Source organism: Amblyomma maculatum, chromosome 2 (assembly GCF_055883805.1).
Source record: "Amblyomma maculatum isolate TAMU_Amacu chromosome 2, ASM5588380v1, whole genome shotgun sequence".
In the NCBI taxonomy this organism is placed as follows: Eukaryota; Metazoa; Arthropoda; class Arachnida; order Ixodida; family Ixodidae; genus Amblyomma; species Amblyomma maculatum.
In genome coordinates, this window is record NC_139345.1 from 209,773,038 (window position 1) to 209,784,686 (window position 11,649).

Here is an 11,649-nt window from a genome sequence, read left to right on the forward strand (position 1 = left end):
CCGTGCGCGAGTTCCCTACCCCGCGTAGCTCAAGTGACGTGCGAGGCTTTCTTGGCCTTTGCTCCTACTTCCGCCGCTTCATTCGGAACTTCGCCGACATCGCTCGTCCGCTTAAGTCTCTTATGCAAGAAAACGTACCTTTCACATGGGGTTGTGACCAAGCCTATGCCTTCACGACGCTTATTTCCGCCCTCACCACCACACCTGTTCTGGCGCACTTTGATCCTTCTGCACCTACCGAACTGCGCACCGACGCTAGCGGCCATGGAATTGGTGCCATCCTTTCCCCGTCCCGGCATGGTTCTTTCTGCGTCATTGCTTATGCCAGCCGTCTGCTTTCGGCCTCTGAGCGCAATTATTCAATTACAGAGCGTTAATGCCTTGCAGTTGTTTGGGTGCTGACCAAATTCCGCCCTTATTTGTTTGGGCGGTCCTTCCGTGTAGTGACGGACCATCATGCTTTGTGTTGACTGTCCTCCCTTAAGGACCCCACTGGCCGCTTAGGTCGCTGGGCCTTGGGAATAAAAGAGTACGAATTTGCTGTGGTGTGCAAATCCGGCCACTTACACCAAGACGCTGACTGCTTGTCCCGCCATCCAGTAGATCCTCCCGATTTGTCCGAACATACTGCTGACAACTACATTTTGTCCATCTCGGACTTTATCAAGATCGGCTTCAAACAGCGTCGTGATCCTACCCTGCAAACAATTATAGACCAGCCGCGCAACAACCCCGATCCTTCCACCAGCATGTTCGTGCTCCATAATGAGACAGTATACCGAGGCAATATGCGTCCAGATGGCGCGGACCTTTTACTAGTTGTTCAGGCTGTAGTTCACGTAAGCCTTAAGGCCACTAAGGTACGGCTTGGGTAAAGCCGCATTCGGCTCGGCTGCGGCTCAAGCTCAGACATGGGACTGACTGAAACCTGGTGCAGTATCGCTAACGCAATAGAATACAATTTCACCAGCCATATGAAAGTAATATAGTCTTCGGAGGTTCTGATAATATGTCTTTATGACTTTTGAACTGTTTTACGCAGTGACACCAAGCAGTGATCAAGTTCTGGAATTCACTTTGACTGCAATGAACACCCTTCATCCTGTTCAACTTCGCGGCAGTTTGCACTTAGGTCAGCCTTTTCTGGAGGCATTCTAGAAGGAAGGAAGAAAAATAACAATAGACGCCATTATGAAGGTCTTATTGCATAATACCGCAAGCAAAGAATTCGAGAAAAGTATTTGGATCTCGCAGCCGATGGCAGGATGCAGCTGAGCGTTGTCGAAGGCGTTGCTTTTAGGAGCTCTATATATTGTCACGGACAACAGGGCTAGACTTGACTAAAACGACGGGACGAAGCTGTACACTGTAAAAAAAAAAACGTAATTTTACGCAGACAACCTCCTTAAAAGAACGTCAAACGGTTCTGTTTTCCTCAATACGTATTGAACATCCGAGAATTGGCGCACGGATGAAGGAGAATGTCCTTATAAGCATTTCAGACACTTCCGTTTTACTCAATAAGTATTGAACATCCGTGAATCGAATTTCAGGCGCTTCCGTTTCATTCAATACGTATTGAAAATCCGTGAACCGGGCATGGATGAAGGAGGAGTTCACGCCACTGCGACGCCCGCATGCCCAAGTATGGAAGATCCCCAAGCATGCACACTGTACATGCTCCCACGCCTTCCCACCGGGCTGGGCTTCTCGAACCACCTGCACAAGAGCAACATTCCAAAGCCGCGCATCGTTTCTCCTCTGGCCGGATGCTGCTGCTGTCAAGCATAGTACACACGGCAGCATCATCTAACGCGCAAAGCAATGCGCTCTCGGCCGGCGATCGGAGAAGCGCTTTCATCGCGGCCGCGGCGGCGGTATTGCAATGGAGTCAAAATACAGGTGGGCCTGTCTGCTATGCGGTCTCAGTGTAAGTTGAGATCGAAACCTCCGCTGGCGTACTTTTTTTTTTTTCATTCTTTCGTTCACCTCTTCCCTCCCGGCGCTGCGCCCACCGACAAGTGAGAGGTACTGTACATAGACCTTGGGTACTGCGCCATTTACTATAAAAACAAATAGAAAACTGCTCTAGAAGTCGGCGTTCCCAGGCTCTTCGGTTGTCGCCGTGTTGGCCGATTCGATGTAAGCCAATTTTTTTTTTTTTAATCACGCCTTCTACGTGTCATCTCCCAGCGGAAAACAACGTTCTCACGCCTTCGCGCTTATACTCCGTACCGTTTGCTGCATAAAGCCGCCCGCGCCCGCGCCGACGACTGCTTCGTTCCCTCGTCGCTAGGGCAATGACGCATGCGCCGTAGCGGTTGCGCACTGCATTCTCGCGCCTTTTTCAAGTGAGCACAGGGCGTGGACGTGTGGAGCTGAACGTCTGGACTGCGATACTGCATTGCAACTTTTTATCTTTGACGACCCAGCCATCTTGTGTGCTTGCAAATACATCTGGATCACCGACGAGCAAAAAAAGACGACGTGTTCGCCTAACAGGTGAGAACAATCTTACAATTGTCTTTCAAGGTGCAACTAGTGACTGGCTTCGTACGGGTGTCTAAGAGCAGTGCTGCGCGCTTCGCAAAGGCGCCATTCAGACAGTGCAAACGTTTTATTCAGTGAACAATTTCGATACAGGGCGTGCTCTATTTACAAACTTGTTTATTTGCATTGCTCATATGATTTTCGTTTCTCCGCATGATGAGTCCAGACAGAGGAACTACTCGGACCATATCAAAACTATTTTATAGCACTGTCCGACTAAACGAACGTCCGGTGTTGAGCGGTACTTAAGCAGCACACAGCAGCACCTTGGCTTGTATTTTGGTCAGCTGCGGTGATCAGATTTAAGGAGGCATAAACCACTTGTCAATCGCGAACTAAGCCGCTCGTTTGTACCGTGGAAGTTTGTTTTCAACTGGAGCTGTTCGACCGCAGTATGCAATATTAATGCGATAGCGTTAAAGTTGCCGATTAGCAGAAAATCCGGCTAATTGTCAGCGAAAAATCACGGGCGTGGCTTTGGCAGGTGACAAGACATGGTGCTGATTGTTCAGAGGGTTGTGCGAGGGGTAGTCTTCGTATGACAGCTTGTTTGTAAATTAGATGACAACTTATTTTTTATTATAGCGTTATTACCGGATGGTGCTGAAAGATGAACAGATGCCCGAGATGTGCGCAGAGCTTTTCTACATGGCTGGCCTACTTTGAACCTTTTTCTTATCATAGTAGTGTACTCGGTGGAGCCTTATGTCCAATCAGTCCGTGCGGTGCTACGTTCAAGAACTACCGAACCTTCAGAAGCCATGTCTTCAGGCACTACAGAAACCATGCTGAAACAGAAAACATTACCTTCCTGTGTACTGTGCCATCCTGCGGGAGATACGAGTCATTACGGATGAAGCTTGTGTCACATATTGTGGACCATTTCAAATAGAGAACAGAGTAGAAAATTAGCATCGTGAAACACAGGCACTGCAGCAGACCAAAAAACAAGTTAAGAAAAGTAAAAGCAGCAGCTATGGCTGTCAGAACTGGCAGCCTGTTCAAAAGCCAATTGCCGAAAATGACCATGAAAAAATTGCTTTTTTGAAAAAGGAAGGAAGGAAAACATTGAGAGATATAGACGTGCCGCTTGCAATGGCGTACATGAAAGAAACATATTTTTACCAAAGAATGTTCATCAACTCGGCTAACCCTGTGCATACCACAGCCCAAGTGAAAGGAGAATTGCCATTGTTATTTCATAGACCATTCTTCTACAGTCACGCACATAACTTTCTTGGGAAAGATGTTCAGGTAAGATAAGGAGAATGGCTGCAGTGTACAAGTTGGAGTTGTGAATATTCAGTTCTGCTGACTGATATGTGAAGAAACCAAGCTATTCTGTGAAAGATATTGCTTTTGCGAATGAAAAATTTGAGCGTTACAAGCACAGACCTTGTGCAGAGCAGCGAAAGTTGTGGAAATCCTAGGGTGGGGAATATCTGCAGCTAAAATTAATCAGTAAGATGTAAAGGGGCATCATTTTATGAGAACTTTTATATGTTTACTTTTTTTCCGATAATTTGTTTCTTTGGTTTAGGACTGCCAGACCCGCATCACATTCAATGGTGATACTGTGATAGCCGTAGAAAATTGGTAGCATACTGCAGTGTTTCTTGCTGCAAATTTAAATTTCTGCATACATGTCAAAGCAAACATTTGCCTTTTGCCATTGAAGCCTACCAATAATCTTTGCTTGCCAATGATGAAAAAAAAAATGTTTTAATTTATTCCAGGCCACATTTCAGGACAGTATTGCAATATGCGCTCCACTCCTTGTGAAGTACCTTGACAGTGCACTTTCAAGGAAATCATGTACCTGCTTGCAGAGCGGCAGCTCGAAGAAACAAAAAGCAACATCAGAGCTGAGGCAGATGTGGTAATGCATCTCCTTGCCGCATACTTCAGGGACGACCCTCGTGCTCTCTACCGTACCTTTGAGGTCAGTTATAAACCCCACTGTACCTCAGTAGTGAATCCTGAGCAATCCATTTTCAAGATTGTAAAATAATGTGAAACTATTGTGGTGTCAGGTATAACCTAACAGCCTTCATGGCCTTATTCATTGAAACTTGGAACTATATAAGAAAGAACTATAATTATTAGAAGCCTTAATTATTGCAGTTTGACTTCCCTTACGTCTTTTAAGTATGCTTGTTAGGTTCGGTAGCTACCATATGCTGGCACCACTCTTCTCTACTTGCAAGACTGATGCTTATGGCTATACGGAATAAGAGCGTGGAACCCATCAAAGAAAGGAAAATTCTTAGTTGTAAAAAGAAAAGGTACACCTGTCACCACCGTTTTATTTTTGTTGAAATGCTTAGCATCTGTAGTATGGAATAGAGAGCTGCACCATTGAAGTTAAATCTGCAGGTGACTGTCGGAATATCCGCAGCTGTATTGTTTGCCGCGTATATGTTCCTAGAAACCAAAAGATTCGGTGCATCGGCTGAGTAAAGAAACATGGCTATAAAGTTAGTCAGTTATCACTGTTTTGGAGCACTATAAACTGTTCTTGTTTGTTACCACATGAATTTGACTTTACTTCCGTCTCTTATCAGGAACGCACGAGCATTACATCCAGGATCTCCGATTTGCCGTCCACGCCAGTTATATTTGTACTCGGTAAGCTTGATGATGGTATTTATTATCATGCTTTGTACATATGGATGCGGCAGCAGATTGTGTGGTTGGACTAATTGTAGTGATCCATGCCTTTTCCTGGATTCCTTAGCTCTTCATTCACAAAAAGGCTAACTAATCAAATTAAATTATGGTTTAAATTTTGGGAAGCTGTCTTCATAGGTTACGAGATATTGTCATATATCTAACCAATGAGTATGGGTATATGTTCTTGTAAACTGTAGATATGCGAGCATTATACAAGACCACTGTGTGTTCCTATTTCAGTCAAAATGACCATTTGAAGGCATAGACTTCCGAAAAAGAATGGGACAAAGTTGCCACTTCGAATATTCAAATAATGATTACTATATAATTTGGCGCGACAGGCACATCTTTCTTTTTTTTTGTTACTAGCATTTTTTTATGGCTTACAATACTGAAGTCAATATTTATGTTATTAAAAATTAACCAAAAAATTGTCTTCATTTTCTTTTTGCAAATTACCTGCTCCTTTCATATTGACAGCACCAGTGCGTATGATGCCTTCACTTCTTAGGCTACCTTAAATAAAGCACTGGCACTGTGTTGCATTAGAAGCAAAACAAAAATGTTTATTCTATTTCAGGTACCATATATGGAAAGCAGTGCGTGTTTTGTGAACAGGAGGCTGTATTTATAGAGCCAGCATCATTCAGTGAGGCAGCTTGCCTGCTTTTCGTGCTGTAATAAGTCCTGAATCTTGAGTATGCAGAGCCAGCGGCAACGAAGCTGGAATTTATCCAGAGGTGAGGCTCTTATCGTTTTTTATTTTCTGGTTGTATCGTATATATGGGATGAATGTCATTTCTCCATTTAACACTTGATTCTTCGTTTATTGTACTTGTTGAGGCGAAGCATTTCAGAATAGTGCCTTTAAAGGACCATTTGAAAATATCTTTCCTCCTGGCCTTACTTTTCTTGTTGCTTTGAGAACTGATTTATAATTATGTGCTGTATATACTAATGCATGTAACGCTACTTTTCTAGTCTTGTTTCCAGTACTCAACTTTTTCTATAAAAAAATAGTATTCCCTATCTTGTCAAATTCAGCAGTGGTGCAGGCAAGAAAACATAATTTCTGTGCACTTCTGTGAGCTGGCTTACTACTAGCTTGCCTGTTCTATTGTAAACCGGGTGCTGAGGCTCCTATGGACGAGCCCACCGAGGGTGAATGCAGACGGTGTATAAAGCGATAGGCTATGAATAATGCACGCACCAGTGATTTGACTCAGCTAACTTGCCACTTAGGGCGCCCACCCTTATCGATCTGTGAAAAGTGCATCCTTCAGCAATTCCGTCTTCACACAGCAGCCAAACTTTATTTGTACAAACACTCTTCCATGTCACAGTGCCCTAGCTGTTCACATGCATATATAAGCAGATATAGAACATTGCCTCACACAACGCCATACAGACTTCTAGTCTCCCACTTATTATTTGCCTCGAACCCCACCATGGCTCATTTTGCTTGCCTCGCCGGGACTACGCCGCACAACGTGCCCTTGTCACTTTCGTCAAGAGCCTTCTAAACACCTAGCCCAAGGGCTTTTTAATAGACACGTTACTGACATGCACCGATGTGATGGCCAGATCTGTTCCTTACTGTAAGAAAAATCTACGAAATATTTTTGCACATAATTTAAGCTCTATTAGTGTGCAACCTCTCGCAGCTCCAACAAAATATACACCTGTGACTTTGTGCGCGTTTGCAATTCCCTTTTGTTGGGGGTATTGCAGAATACGTGAATCTATGCCACTGTACATTACGATTTTATTTACTTTCCAGAGATATATAAATAACTAAAAGAATTTTTACAGGTTGTTTAGCCACTATTTCACCTTTTTCTGCAGCTGAAGTTTTTGGAATAGTAAGCAATCAGCGATACACATCAATCAGTGTTCGAGAATTGCATGAATGTTAAATAGTTGCACTGAGAACGTTTGTTCGCCTTTGAATATTCTAGCAGAACTACTTAGCCAACTATTCAGTGTTTCATACGGTTTATGAAATACTAAGCAACAAACATAACAAGCATGTTACAATGTATTCTTTGGTAAAACAAACATAACTAAAACAAGTCATTTCTGTTTTACAGGCAAATATTTTTCATCTGTCCCTTGTCAGGGAGCAAGTGGCGAGGCGGAAAGAAGTCACTCACCAGCGTCTATTCGACAGTTATGAAGTTGGCGCAGAAGCTTGGTTCCATCTCCTGATACACTAAGCATGTATGTCAATTTTCTCATGGTTCTTGACTGCATGCCTTCATGGCTCTCTTGATCTTTTTTGATGAATTCTTGCTACGTTAAAAACAACTGATGCCTCCTCATTTAAATATATATGTGTGTGTGTGTGTGTGTGTGTGTGTGTGTGTGTGTGTGTGTGTGTGTGTGTGTGTGTGTGTGTGTGTGTGTGTGTGTGTGTGTGTGTGTGTGTGTGTGTGTGTGTGTGTGTGTGTGTGTGTGTGTGTGTGTGTGTGTGTGTGTGTGTGTGTGTGTGTGTGTGTGTGTGTGTGTGTGTGTGTGTGTGTGTGTGTGTGTGTGTGTGTGTGTGTGTGTGTGTGTGTGTGTGTGTGTGTGTGTGTGTGTGTGTGTGTGTGTGTGTGTGTGTGTGTTGTGTGTGTGTGTGTGTGTTTGTGTGTGTGTGTGTGTGTGTGTGTGTGTGTGTGTGTGTGTGTGTGTGTGTGTGTGTGTGTGTGTGTGTGTGTGTGTGTGTGTGTGTGTGTGTGTGTGTGTGTGTGTGTGTGTGTGTGTGTGTGTGTGTGTGTGTGTGTGTGTGTGTGTGTGTGTGTGTGTGTGTGTGTGTGTGTGTGTGTGTCTTTAACCCTGATCCTGGAAACAGTGTAATAATTGAAAATTCTGCGTTTCCGCATCACTTAAGCTTTTTTCCCATTTCATCTCGTGCATGACTTTCAACAAATATTTTACCTTTTTTACATAGAGAAAGTAAAAGCCATGGCAGATTTAGCATGTAGTAATACATTCGAAACATGTGCCACTTGGTTCCCAATATTGAGTACAGAGAAAAATGAACGTCCAGGGGTAACATAGAAATGCCAGCGTCCCATTTGTCGAAAGTTTGCTCATGGAAAAACTGAAACAGCTGACCTACCAAAAATGGTTCTGACTTCTGCAATAATTTTGCCCTTGTACAGTGGTACATTTAAGATCACTGATAGTCACTCAGTTTTTTTTAAGTTTAAACTCTAGTCCTTTACCCTATCTAAGCGTGCAAATTATCAGTAAAAGGTTTTTGTATGTCTGACATCCCTTCTTTGCATGTTAGTTTCTACAATATATCCATATTTTTCATAATTTATTTTATTTCTTGTGTCGAATTCCAGAAACTCGGGTGTTAATTTTATCACTGCCTTAGAAGTGCTGAAAACAACATTTTGCGTCTTTTCGTTAAAGCTGAAAAGCAAGGCGCCCGTGTGTTGTGCTATGTCAGTGCACGTTAAAGAACCCCAGGTGGTCTAAATTTCCGAACTCACCCACTACGGCGGCTGTCGTAGCCTGAGTCGCTTTGGGACGTTAAACTCCACAAACCAAACCAATTCTCCATCTTTTTCCAGTGCCTAGAATCTTATGGTTCTGACGAACTATCTTTTTTTGTGCTTTTCAGAGGATCTCAAACAGAATGGCAGATTACAAAAGAGGATGCATGCCCCGAAGGCAGTTTAATGTACGAAGGGAAATAAACCGTATGTACGTGTTCCATTGAATGGGTGTTAAATATATTTGCATACAAAGTCCTACACAATTTGCATGCGTGCATGTTTCTTCTCTAGATAAATCGCAAAATTCACATGTGGTCATTGACGCTACTCTCACTTCAACTGCATGCTGAAAGCACACCAACATTCTTCCTAAAAAGAAATCAACAATCATATCCGATCGGCTGGTACAAACTGTTCCAGACGATGCTGTACTGTAGGTAAAAGAACAGATTTCATTTTTTGTTGATTGTGCGCGTGACTCAGAAAGCAGACAGCTTCATAATTGCAAAACAAGGTCTGTGTAACAGGTTGCTTAACGTAATTAGAAAAAGGAAAATTCGGTCATGCATAAATGGACTTGATGCTGTATTCAGAAGGCATAAATTCTGTAAAGCAGAAATGAACTAAATGCTGTATTAAGAAAACAGAAATTCTGTAAAGCCGAAATAAACTCAATGCTGTATTCAGAAAACGGAAACCCTATAATGGAAATTTGTACTTGATGCTGTATTGAGAAAACAGAAGCTCTGTAAAGCAGAAATGAACTCAATGCTGTATTTAGAAAACGGAAACCTTATAATGAAGAAATAATCATTATGCTGTAATCAGGAAACAGAGATTCTGTAACCAATTAACAGAGTCCGTTTTACGGTTTTACGTTATATTAGGAACGTCCGTTATATGAAATACGGAAACAGCTCGGCAATAAATTACCTCCATGTTTCTACGTAAATCGGCGAAATTTTTTTTACAGTGTACCAGCAGGCGAAGTTCGGCGCACAGCATGCGAGAGTCAACTTCAGTGTCCTCTTCTTGCAGGCGCAGCAAGAACATGGGGACACCAAGTGGCATTACTCCCCCTCTTAAAAAAGAAATAAGGGACGGAGCGCGAGCGATGGCCAATGTAAGCGAAACGAAAGACCAGCACATGGACAGCATAGATAACGGAGGCGGGGTAAGGTGTCCTACGCGACAACGAAACAAGCGCATAGCGCACTACCGCGTGAAATAGGGCTTCATGCGGACAACGTGCACGACCTCGGAGCGTGGTTGCCGACGCGAGGGCTGCACAGTACCCACTGGAAGAACTTCGTAAGTCACTTCCGTGACTCGGCGCAGAACTTCGTAAGGTCCGAAGTAACGGGAAATCAGTTTATCACACAAGCCGGGACGACGCACCGGGGTCCACACCCAAACTTTCTCTCCAGGATGGTATGCGACGTGTCGATGACGGAGGTTGTAGCGGCGTGCATCCGTGCCCTGCTGTTGTTGAATGTGAATGCGGGCAAGTTGACGTGCTTCCTCAGCGCGCTGAGCAAACTGCTCGGCATCTGGAGTGAGTGGATGATTATCGCAGCTAGGAAGCATGGCATTCAACATCGTCTGAACGTCACGTCCGTAGACTAGGCGAAATGGTGTAAAACGCGTCGTCTCTTGGGTGGCCGTGTTATAGGCATATGTGATGTAGGGGAGAGTTTCATCCCAGTTTTTGTGCTGCGAGTCTATGTACATTGCGATCATGTCGGCGATGGTTTTGTTGAGTCTCTCCGTGAGGCCATTCGTCTGCGGGTGATATGCAGTAGTTTTTCGGTGGCTGGTATGACTAAGCTCGAGCACGTCGTGCATGAGCTGTGCCGTAAAAGCGGTGCCTCGATCGGTTACGACTAGGGACGGTGCACCATGACGCAACACGATTTGCTGCATAAAAAATTCGGCGACCTCAATTGATGTGCCCCGCTGCACTGCCTTGGTTTCCGCATAACGTGTGAGATAGTCGGTCGCGACTATAATCCATTTGTTACCCATCGATGACAGCGGAAATGGGCCCAGTAGGTCGATTCCGACTTGGTCAAACGGCGTGCGAGGTGGAATAATAGGTTGGAGCAAACCCGCGGGCTTGAGAGGAGGCACCTTTCGACGTTGACACTCGCGGCAGCCTCTGACGTAGCGATGGACGGCGTCAGAAAGTTTAGGCCAATAAAAGGCTTGGCGAACTCGAGCGAGTGTGCGTGCAAAGCCCAAGTGGCCGGAGGTGGGCTCATCGTGGCAAGCAAAAAGGATATCGTCGCGAAGGTCGGCCGGCACGACAAGGAGGTGCGCTCGATCAACAGTGCTGGAGTTTTTCTTGAATAAAACGCCATTCCGAAGACAGAATGCAGACAGGTGCCTTCCAAACTGACGGGGGACGTCAGCGGCGCGACCCTCCAGGTGGTCAATGACAGGTCGAAGTTCTGGGTCAGCTCGCTGTCGGGTCATTATGTCTGAGGCATTCACTAGTCCAAGAAAACCTCTGTCATCCGTGACGTTATCGACAAATCCGACGGGTGCTCGGGAGAGCGCGTCAGCATCTTCGTGCTTCTGACCAGATTTGTACACAATGGAGTAATCAAATTCTTGGAGGCGAAGGCTCCATCGTGCTAGGTGCCCTGATGGGTCACGGAGATTGGCCAGCCAACACAAAGAATGGTGGTCAGTAACGACTTTAAACGCATGGCCATAGAGGTGAGGCCTAAATTTTATAGTTGCCCACACAACCGCGAGGCATTCCTTTTCCGTAGTGGAATAATTTGTTTCAGCGCGGGAGAGCGTGCGGCTGGCATACGCAATGACCCTTTCCACGCCAGCTTGGTGTTGTACTAGTACAGCGCCAAGGCCGATGTTGCTGGCGTCGGTGTGGACTTCGGAGCAGCGTCTTCATCAAAGTGCGCAAGAACAG

At 44.7% G+C, this 11,649-nt stretch overlaps 1 long non-coding RNA gene across 2 annotated transcripts; it reads left to right on the plus strand.

The window, feature by feature from the left end:
• Positions 1-2,297: 2,297 nt before the first annotated feature.
• Positions 2,298-7,389, plus strand: LOC146201202 (uncharacterized). 2 transcript variants are annotated; one of them, XR_014704866.1, is made up of 5 exons: positions 2,298-2,502; positions 4,287-4,492; positions 5,115-5,178; positions 5,804-5,963; positions 7,314-7,389. It is a non-coding gene; the product is annotated as an uncharacterized LOC146201202 (long non-coding RNA). The 2 variants fall into 2 exon arrangements; XR_014704867.1 differs by lacking the exon at positions 2,298-2,502 and having other exon boundaries at positions 4,117-4,492.
• Positions 7,390-11,649: the final 4,260 nt, after the last annotated feature.